We start from the raw sequence: 11,604 nt of genomic DNA on the forward strand, positions 1-11,604 counted from the left end.
CCAAGGGAGACGCACCAATACCGGCACCGCCGGCCGAAGCAAGCGCTAGAGCAGAAACAGCAGCCCCACAGAAAACGGCACTTAGGCAGACGTGGGCCGCCATTACGTCCTCCGGAATTGATGTCGACGGCTTCTGGCTAGTCCCAGCAAAAAAGAGGAGACAAGAACCGGCGCCAGGAATCCGAGCAACAGCACCCTCGGCACCTTCAACCCCACACGCCAGGCAAAGAAGGCTCCTTATTCGGTCGGTAGAAAGGGGCCGCAGAATAGGAGCAGCGGGGCTGTCACCAGCCAGAATCAGAGACGCGGTCAACTCAGCGTCCAGGGTTAAATTCGCATACGCAGAATTCAACCGAAACGACGACCTGATGCTTACCACCATGGGAGACCTGCCGGCCGAACCGGCCCTCAACGATGAATCGGCAATCACCAAGGCCCTGAACGAGATTGACATTTTCGGCTTCAACATCACCACAGACACGCCATCCATCAACATCGTCATCAATAGCATACCGCTAGGTGACGAAGACTGGACACCTGAAGAATGGGACGCGGACTCCGACAGATGGGAGGACCTGACAAAGGAAATCTCCGAATACAACCCGCAGGTCAGGCGGCTAGACAGGCCTAAATGGCTTAGGTCCGCGACAGCGCTCAAGGCTGAAGGGAAAGTCAAGTCCTCGGCAATCGTGGCAGTAGAGGCAAACGACTGGATCATGGCGGAAGCCAGAAAACCCCTCCCAAGCATGGCCATCTTTGGCATGAGATCCACCTTCCGGAAATATGTGAAGAAAGACTCGTCGACCTGCTGTGCGAGGTGCCTACAATTCGGGCACCACGCCGTCCACTGCAGGATGGAAGCAATATGCAAATATTGCCGAGGAAGACACCACACTAAGGACCACCTCTGCGCACAGACGTACTGCACGGCAGGAAAAGGGAAGATGTGTTCCCACACCCTGAGAAGATGTGTTAACTGTGAGGAAACCTCTCATTTCGCCGGAGATAACCATTGCCCAACTAGGACTAGAGCAAAGTCCCCGGCACAACCCCCTACGGCTGCCGACAAAGGAAAAGCACCAGCAGCGCTGGCCCCTTCCCCAACGCCTAAATAAATATGGCGACAACAGATATAATTTATCACAACGTCGGCGGGTCCATGAATGTTGTCACCGAGTTACTGAAACTCTCAAAAAAACGGAAACCGAAAATAATAGCGATCGCAGAATGCCCTCTTGAGAATCAGCATTGGATACATCTGGAAGGATTTACATGCTACGCAAGCACAAAGGCGACGAAATACGGCTGTGCCGTATATATTTTAGATAAATACGTGCATATGTTTGTGGTCGAACGAATAACGACACAAATCATCACACTGTGGACCGGAGGCACCGAAATTACCTTTGGCTACCAGAGGCCCTCGGCAAAAGATTTCGACATAACAAACCGGTGGCACACGCACGGGGGAAACAACATCCTAATAGGGGACATGAACGCGCACCACCCAGCGTGGTCACAGGGATGCCAGAACACGGCCGGGTTAAAGCTGGCCAGATGGATGGATGACAGGGATATGACAGTGAAAAACCCCCACATAATCACCCACCCACCCAATGCGACCAACCCAAACGGAACAACCCTGGACCTTGTGGCCACCAACGAAGGACAAAAAATCGAAGTACGGGTACTGGACCTAGCAACAGCAAGCCATAGGGCACTGGCAATAAAAACCAGTTTCACATGGAGGGACGACGGGGAAAAGCCACTAAGGCATGACAAGGCGGACTGGGAAGCCATTAGAGCCGAGATCAACCTCATGGACGACCACCAGGACCACCCAGCCGAAGTGCAAAAGGAACTCACGCGTATAGTCAGAAGGCACACCCCCCAAAAAAAGCCAGGATGCAAGGCCATCTTGAACAAGTCCCTGCAGCAAGAACAGAAAGAGGTCCTCAGGCTCGCGCATAAATACCCCCGACACCCGGAACTAAGGGAAAGAAAGAAGAACCTGCGGAAAGCCATAATGGAAGCCAAGCTCGAAGCTAACGGGAAAGCCCTTCAGGAAGAAACAGATCCCGAATGCTTCAGGACGGTCTGGCCAAGAACCACCAAACACCCCATACCGGCTTTGTCTAAAGAAAATGGCGAAGTGGTAGCAGAACACGGGGACATCGCACAAGAAATCCACACGGCCCTATATGGAGGAGAGAGGAGACGGGCCAAGGAGCAAATAAACACCGAACCTGAGCCACTACAAATAGAGACCCTAGACACCGCCATCAAACAATCACCGAACGGAGCGGCAAGTGGGCCAGACAACATCACCACCAGGCTCGTTAAGTGCTTTAGGAAAATGCGGGAGCCCCTATTCCTAAGAATGATGAATCGGGCATGGAGCGAGGGAATCCCAGAAAGCTGGAAGGTCAGTACCACCATACTGATACCCAAGCTAAACAAGTCATCATACAAAGTGGCGAAAAGTTGGAGGCCGATACAACTACAGTCCATACTGGCAAAAACCCTAGAAAGAGCGGCGGTCATACGGATAGCAAGGCTCGAAATCCTGGAAGACAATATGTTCGGAGGGAGAAAGAGATACAGTACGACAGATGCAATACAAGCGCTAAACGACGTAATGGACACAAGCGGGAAAGCAGGCAAATGCATCACCACCCTCGACGTCCAAGGGGGATTCGACCACCTACAGATGGGTAAGGTATGCGACAGGCTCAGAAAGCACTCGGGTCACCTGGCAGAATGGGTCCGGCACTGGGCCACTGACAGGACGACCAGCTACCGGTTCAATGGCAGAACGTCCAGAGGGTACGCTACCGACAAGGGCAAACCAGAGGGCTCTCCCCTTTCACCGATACTTTTCCTTATCAGCATGCTAGAGACAGCGAAAGTATGGGCAATGCCATCCCAAAAAGCGGAAACCAAGGTCCTAATGTACGTGGATGACATCCTGGTAGCGACAACATATCAGGATGCGAAAGAAGGTAAAAGGGTGCACCAGGAAACCATTAGGGGACTTGAGACAACCACGGCCGGGGACGGGTACGAATTCGCACCCAGTAAAGCCGAAACAATCTTCGTACAGACACCACCGCAGAGCAAGTTCGAAGTCTGCCTACGGGGCCAAGAAATACCCGCTCAAGGACACCTGAGGTGGCTAGGATACTTCCTAACAGACAAATGGAAATGGGACCACCACATCAGATACTGGATCAACAAAGCCACCAGCTCCGGACACCGCATAAGGGCAGTAACGTCCAGATACAGCAAGGGGGGACTGAATGCGGGGACGACGCTGCGGCTAATCAAGGGCCTGATAATCCCACAGCTGACATACGGAATAGAGACATGGGGAAACAAAGGCCTGTTAAGAGAAACGCAGGTGGCGCTCAACAAGATAGTCCGGACCGCCTTCGGACTGGAAAAGAAAACGCCGGTCCTGGCCTTCCTTACCGAACTCGGGATCCCACCACTGGACCTGATGATGCAGTTCAGACAAAACTTGCTGGCGCTACGGGCCGCCACCAAAGACCGCCACAGCTCTTGGACAAAGAGGTGGATGACCAGGCACGGGGCAGGGGACATTATCACCACCACCGGCAACTACCAACTAGGCAAAGACGCGCTTAGAAACAGGATTGCCAACAAAACTGGACAGAAAGAGTCACCAACGAAGGGACCAGATACCAAGGAAAACCCGGGAAATCGTACAAACACTTACACTCCCTAACCAGGCAAAGCTTTAAGAGGCTACTAGGGTTAAGGGCGACGGCGGGTTGGCCATACCAGGAAATAACCGGGGTCAGGAGGCGGTGCCCATGCGATCGGGACATAATAGCCTTTGACCACCTAGCAAATAGATGTGGGGTGACAGCCACCACGGCAATCGGACTCTACGACAACAAAAGGCAAGGACAGTTGATCCAATGGATGGACGGCTGGCCACAGGAACTTAAAGGAAAACCAGAAATGACTGGGAATGAGGATGGCACCCAACAACCAGACGCCGCCCAGGTTATCGGAGCCAACATCAACCTACCCACAAGCCAACCGACACAAAAACCGGTAAAGCCCAGACCACGACGGCCTTGCAAGGTGTGCGGGGAAATGGTGCTAAGGGACGCGCAGCATGAGTCGGCCCATACCAGAATACACGACCCGGCAAGAAAGGGCCGATAGGCTGCAATGGTGGAAGGCACGGAGGAGGCGCCCAGTGGACCAGGGGAGTAATGCTGGTCAGTTTGTCATCGCATAATGTACACGACCACGGGGCGTGGGGAGCAGGCGTGGGTTTCCTTTGTTTGCTTGGATTTCTTTTGTTCACGACTACGGGGCATAGGGGGCAGGCGTAGGTGTCTTTTGTTAGCTTGGATTTCTTTTGTTCACGACCATGGGGCCAAAGGGGCAGGAATGGGTTTTCTTTGTTGATGGATTTTATTTTGTTTACGACCATGGGGCCGGGGGGCAGGAATGGGTTTTCTTTGTTGGAGGATTTTATTTTTGTCTACGACCACGGGGCCGGGGGGCAGGAGTGGGTTTCTTTAGTGATGGAACAAAGTTGTTTGAGGGAAAGGAGAAGGGGGGAGCGGGAGTTTCTTTTGTATGGCCTACAGGGGAGTGTAGCGAAGGGTTTCGTTAAGGGGGGCCCAGGGCTGGGGGCAGTATCCCATGCCGTACTCCGATTACTTTAGTTAGTAGGTGAGATAGGGGAAGAATAAAAGGTTTACACACACACACACACACACACACCGAGCGAGAAAAATTTCGGAAATTCCGGTACAGTTAGCGGGGCATTCCTGCAACCACACCAAGTTTATTTTTGTTTGTGTACACATCATCCTTTTATCCAGTACAACCAGAATTTTCACTCAAAGAACTACTCCACCCCCTCACTCACGATACTCCTCCCTTAGGTGGTGTGGCCAATTACAGCCCTCCATTCTAAGGCTTCATTTCCTCTGAGAGTTTAGGACGCTGGCCATAAGACCATCCTACTCACTCACCATGTCCTCCCAACCCTCGTCCCCGGCTCTGCCGCATCTTCCCCACTCTCCCTCTCTCCTAGGAGGACCTAGAAGCCCTATTAAGAGCCCAAGGGTCAACTCCCCCAGCCTCCTCCCGCCCGGCTCCCCTCAGGGAGTGTCCCTCAACTCAACCCTCCCCATGTTTGCCACCATTAGGCATCAGAGAGGTTGCCCCAACGCCTTAATCAACGTAGGAAACAGAATTGTGGCCAGGGGAAGGACCATCCCCGAGGTCAGACAGGAACTAGGTTGCACGAATGCATGCTATGTCCTCCTCACGGGAAACACAAAGCCCCGACCATAGCAGCACCCCAACCGGAGCTCCCGGGTTTTAGAACCACACTCCAGAAAATCTTCGGCAACGAAGTGGTAGATGCAGCCGATACCGACGCCCTAGCTTTCTTAGTGGCAGCAGCTTCCTCATACCACCCATCACAAGAAAGCCCTGTACCAGTATCACAGATACCGCAGGTCCCCGCCTCCTCCCCGCCGCTGGACGAATTGAATGAACCCATAGACCAGTCTCAAGACATCGGGGTAACCGAGATGCAAGTTACACAAGATGTGGCAATGTCCTTGGGAAACGGGAAAAACACAGACCAAACCGGATTGGGAGACAGCCAACACGCCCACGAGCCAAGCGAAGTGCCGGAGAGCTCAGGACCCCAGAATGCGCCAAGGCAGCTGCGTTTTTCTTCCCCCCTAGCCACAACAAGAGAAATCCTGTGAACCCCAACCGGCAATATAACAAACAACCCGAGCTCCTCGCAAGCCAAAGACTGCCCCGCCACCCCCCCCTCCTCCTCCCTGTATGAATCGACGGAAGTCGAGCTCACACCAGAAGAAAAGAAGGAACTAGAACGCCCCGTCACCGTCGGCATCATGGTTGGTTTCATTCATCAGCTGGAAAAAAAGTTCCAGGAGCAGATGCAAGCCATGGAGGCAGGGCTCACCGGGGAAATAAGACTAAGGACCAGGCAGCCTAGCGCTGGAACCCCAGCTTCCTCTCCCACCCCCAACCCCTCCCCATTCGCGCCCCCAAAACAACCAAAACCCCCACCCCCGCCCCCCAACCAAAAACCCCCCCCCCCCCCCCAAACAAATTTTAAGAAAGGCCAAGGGAGACGCACCAGCACCGGCACCAACGGCCGAAGCGAGTACCAGGACAGAAGCAGCCACCCCACAGAAAGACGCACTCAAGCAAACGTGCGCCGCCATTACGTCCTCCGGAATCGACGGCTTCCGGCTTCCGGCTAGTTCCAACAAAGAAGAGGAGACAAGAGCCAGCGCCAGGAATCCGAGAAACAGCACCCTCAGCACCTTCAACACCACATGCCAGACAAAGAAGACTCCTTATTCGGTCGGTAGAAAGGGGCCGCAGAATAGGGGCAGCGGGACTGTCACCAGCCAAAATCAGAGACGCGGTCAACACGGCTTCCAGGGTTATGTTCGCATACGTAGAATTCAACCGAAACGACGACCTGGTGCTTACCACCATGGGAGACCTGCCGGCCGAGCCAGCCCTCAACGATGAATCGGCAATCACCAAGGCCCTGAATGAGATCGACGTCTTTGACTTCAACATCAACACAGACACGCCGTCCATCAACATCGTTGTCAATAGCATACCACTAGGTGACGAAGACTGGACACCTGAAGAAATGGACGCGGACTCCGACAGACGGGAAGACCTGGCAAAGGAAATCTCAGAATACAACCCGCAGGTCCGGTTGCTAGACAGACCTAAATGGCTCAGGTCCCCGACAGCCCTCAAGGCTGAGGGAAAAGTCAAATCCTCGGCAATCGTCGCGGTAGAAGCAAACGACTGGATCATGGCCGAAACCAGAAAACCCCTCCCAAGCATGGCCATCTTTGGCATGAGATGCACCTTCCGGAAATACGTAAAGAAGGACTCGTCAACCCGCTGCGCGAGATGCCTGCAGTTCGGGCACCATGCCGTCCATTGCAGGATGGAAGCAATATGCAAATACTGCGGGGGAAGACACCACACTAAGGACCACCTCTGCGCACAGACGTACTGCACGGCAGGAAAGGGAAAGATGTGCTCCCACACCCTAAGAAGATGTGTTAATTGTGAGGAAACCTCTCCTTTCGCAGGAGATAACAATTGCCCAACTAGAACTAGGGCAAAGTCCCAGGCACAACAACCCCCCACGGCCAGCGACAAAGGAAAAGCACCAGCAGCGCTGGCCCCCCCCCCCAAAACCTAAATAAATATGGCGACAACAGATATAATATATCACAACGTTGGCGGGTCCATGAACGTTGTTACCGAGTTACTGAAACTCTCAAAAAAACGGAAACCGAAAATAATAGCGATTGCAGAATGCTCTCTTGAGAATCAGGACTGGATACATCTGGAAGGATTTACATGCTACGCAAGCACAAAGGCGGCGAAATACGGCTGTGCCGTATATATTTTAGATAAATACGTACACATGTTTGTGGTTGAAAGGATAACGACACAATACATCACACTGTGGACCGGAGGCACAGAAATCACCTTCGGATGCCAGAGACCTTCGGCGAAGGACTTCGACACAGCAGACCAGTGGCACACGGACGGGGAAAACAACATCCTAATAGGGGACATGAACGCGCACCACCCCGCTTGGTCACAGGGGCACCAGAACACGGCCGGATTAAAGCTAGCCAGATGGATGGACGACAGGGACATGACAGTAAGAAACCCCCACGTAATCACCCACCCGCCCCAAGCGACCAACCCAAACGGAACAACCCTGGACCTTGTGGCCACCGACAGAGGGCAAAGGATCGAAGTACAGGCACTGGACCTAGCAACAGCAAGCCATAGGGCACTTGTAATAAAAACCAGTTTCACATGGAAGGACGACGGTGAAAAGCCGCTAAGGCACGACAAAGCGGACTGGGAGGCCATTAAGGCCGAGATCAGCCTCATGGACGACCATAAGGACCACCCAGCCGAAGTATAAAAGGAACTCACGCGCATTGCCAGAAGGCACACCCCCATAAAAAAGCCAGGATGCAAGGCCTTCTGGAACAAGTCCCTGCAACAAGAACGAAAGGAGGTCCTCAGGCTCGCGCATAAATACCCCCGACACCCTGAATTAAAGGAGAAAAAGAAGAACCTGCGGAAAGCCATAATGGAAGCCAAACTCGAAGCTAACGGGAAAGCCCTTCAGGAAGAAACAGATCCCGAATGCTTCAGGACGGTCCGGCCAAGGACCACCAAACACCCCATACCGGCACTGTCAAAGGAAAACGGCGAAGTAGTAGCGGAACACGGGGACATCGCTCAAGAAATCCACACGGCCCTATACGGAAGAGAGAGGAGACGGGCCAGGGAACAAATAAACAACGAACCTGAGCCACTACAAATAGAGACCCTAGACGCCGCCATTAAACAATCACCGAACGGAGCGGCAAGTGGACCAGACAACATCACCACCAGGCTCGAGAAATGCTTTAGGAAAATGAGGGAACCCCTATTTGTAAGAATGATGAACCGGGCATGGAGAGAAGGAATCCCTGAAAGCTGGAAGGTCAGTACCACCATACTGATACCCAAGCTAAACAAACCGTCATACACAGTGGCAAAAAGCTGGAGACCGATACAACTACAATCCATACTGGCAAAAACCCTAGAAAGAGCAACGGTCATACGGATAGCAAGACTCGAAATCCTGGAAGACAACATGTTCGGAGGGAAAAAGAGATATGGTACGACAGATGCCATACAAGCCCTAAATCTCATAATAGACACAACCGGAAATGCCGGCAAATGCATCACCACCCTCGACGTCCAAGCGGGTTTCGACCACCTACAGATGGGTAAGGTATGCAACAGGCTCGGAAAGCACTCAGGTCACCTGGCACAATGGGTCCGACACGGGGCCGCCGGCAGGACAACCAGCTACCGATTCAACGGCAGAACGTCCAGAGGATATGCTACCGACAAGGGCACGCCACAGGGCTCTCCTCTATCACCAATACTTTTTCTTATCAGCATGCTGGAGACAGCAAAAGCACAGACAACGCCATCCCAAAAAGCAGAAACCAAGGTCCTAATGTACGTGGATGACATCTTGGTAGCAACAACATACCGGGACTTAGAAGAGGGAAAAAGGATGCACCATGAAACCATTAGGAAGCTTGAGGCAACCGCAGCCGAAGACGGGTACGAGTTCGCACCCAGTAAGGCCGAAATAATCTTCATACAAACACCAGCGCAGAACAAATTCGAAGTCCGCCTACGGGGCCAAGAGATACCCGGTCAAGGCCACCTAAGGTGGCTCGGATACTTTCTAACAGACAAATGGAAATGGGACCATCACGTCAGGCACTGGATCAACAAAGCCACCAGTTCCGGACACCGCATAAGGGCAGTAACGTCCAGGTACAGCAAAGGGGGACTAAATGCGGGGACGACACTGCGACTAATCAATGGCCTGATAATCCCACAGCTGACATACGGGATAGAGACATGGGGAAACAAAGGCCTGTTAAGAGAAGCGCAGGCGGCCCTTTAACAAGATAGTCCGAACAGCCTTCGGGCTGGAAAAGAAAACACCAGTCCTGGCCTTCCTTACCGAACTCGGGATCCTACCACTGGACCTCATGATGCAGTTCAGACAAAACTTGCTGGCATTGCGAGCCACCACCAAGGACCACCACAACACTTGGACAAGGAGATGGATGGCCAGGGACGGGGCAGAAGACATTATCACCACCACCGGCAATTACCAGCTAGGCAAAGACGCACTTAAAGACCGGCTGCAACAAGACTGGGCAGAAAGGGTCACCAATGAAGGGACCAGATACCAAGGAAGGCCCGGTAAATCGCACAAACACCTGCACTCCCTAACCATGCAAAACTTTAAAAGGCTGCTAGGATTAAGGGCAACGGCGGGTTGGCCATACCAGGAGATAACCGGCGCCAGGAGGCGATGACCATGCGACCAGGACATAATAACCTTTGACCACCTAGCAAACAGATGCGGGGTAACAACCGTCACGACGATCGGGCTTTACGACAACAAGAGGCAAGGGGAACTCCTTCAATGGATGGACAGCTGGCCACACGAACTTAGGGGAAAACCAGAAATGACCGGAAACGAGGACGGCACCCAACAACCAGACGCCGCCCAGGTAATTGGAGCCAACATTAACCTACCCACAAGCCAACCAACACAGGCACCAGTGAAACCCAGGCCACGACGGCCTTGCAAGATATGCGGGGAAATGGTACTAAGAGACGTGCAGCATGAGTCGGCACATGCCAGAATACACGACACGGCAAGAAAGGGCCGTTAGGTTATGACGGCGGAAGACACGGAGGAGGTGCCCAGTGGACCAGGGGAGTAATGCTGGTCGGATTGTTATTTCATAATGTACACGACCACGGGGCACAGGGGGCAGGCGTGGGTTTCTTTTGTTTGCTTGGAATTCTTTTTTTGTTCATGACTACGGGGTACAGGGGGCAGGCGTAGGTTTCTTTTGTTAGCTTGGATTTCTTTTGTTCACGACCATGGGGCCAAAGGGGCAGGAATGGGTTTCCTTTGTTGTTGGATTTTATTTTGTCTGCGACCATGGGGCCGGGGAGCAGGAATGGGTTTCTTTTGTGACAGATCAAACTTGTTTGAGGGAAAGGGGAAGAAGGGAGTGGGAGTTTCTTTTGTATGGCCTACAGTGGGGTGTAGCGAAGGATTTCGTTAAGGGGGGCCCAGGGCTGGGGGCAGTATCCCATGCCGTACTCCGATTACTTTAGTTAGTAGGTGAGATAGTGGAAGAATAAAAGCTTTACACACACACACACAGTCTCCTTCTTTTCAACTCTGAGGGTTAGGTGTATCAGTGCGGTGTTCAGGGAGCTCACCCAATCAAACGCCCTTGGAGAGCTTCTCACAATGGCTTCAAGTCTTTAACTTCCCCACCTTCGGAAGGTTCACATTTTTGTGCTCCGTTGGCTCGCTTTCCTTTGTTTGCCTATTGATACGGCACCGAGTGGACCTTGCGGTTCTTGTTTTTTCCTTTTGTTCTTTTTGCTCTTGCTTGTCGGTTGGGCGTCCTTGGTTTCCGGCCAGGATACAGTTGGTCGTATAGGGAGGCCGTCCTCCCGCCCTCTTCGCAGCGACCATTCGGACACTCATGCGATTCCGGTTCCACCTTGGTCCCCCTTCTCTCTTGCTTGGGCCCTTGGGCCTCGAGCCTCACACTGTCTTTTCCCAGCTTCGAGCTGGTCCCCGCGTGAACTCGGTGTTCATGACGCCCTGTGGGGGGGATGGCTTTGACCCGGAGAAATCGACCTTCGTCACCCCCTCTTTTGGGTATGGCTCGACTGGTGTGGCCCGCCCCCCCTCTTCGGGTGGCGCGGCCAAGTGCTTGGCGGTGACGGCTCGGCAATCTAAATTTCCTCATCTGGCCCAGACGACTATGACGACGACTGACCAGTCCCGAACTCCGCCGGCCGTTCGGTTTTGTTGTCGACATTGCGGTATCACCCTTGCTATAATGGCTTGGGGGTACAGTCGCTTAATGGGGAGCTCCCCGGGGAACCGCC

Source organism: Tuber melanosporum (assembly GCF_000151645.1).
Source record: "Tuber melanosporum whole genome shotgun sequence assembly, scaffold_6, strain Mel28".
NCBI classification, from domain to species: domain Eukaryota; kingdom Fungi; phylum Ascomycota; class Pezizomycetes; order Pezizales; family Tuberaceae; genus Tuber; species Tuber melanosporum.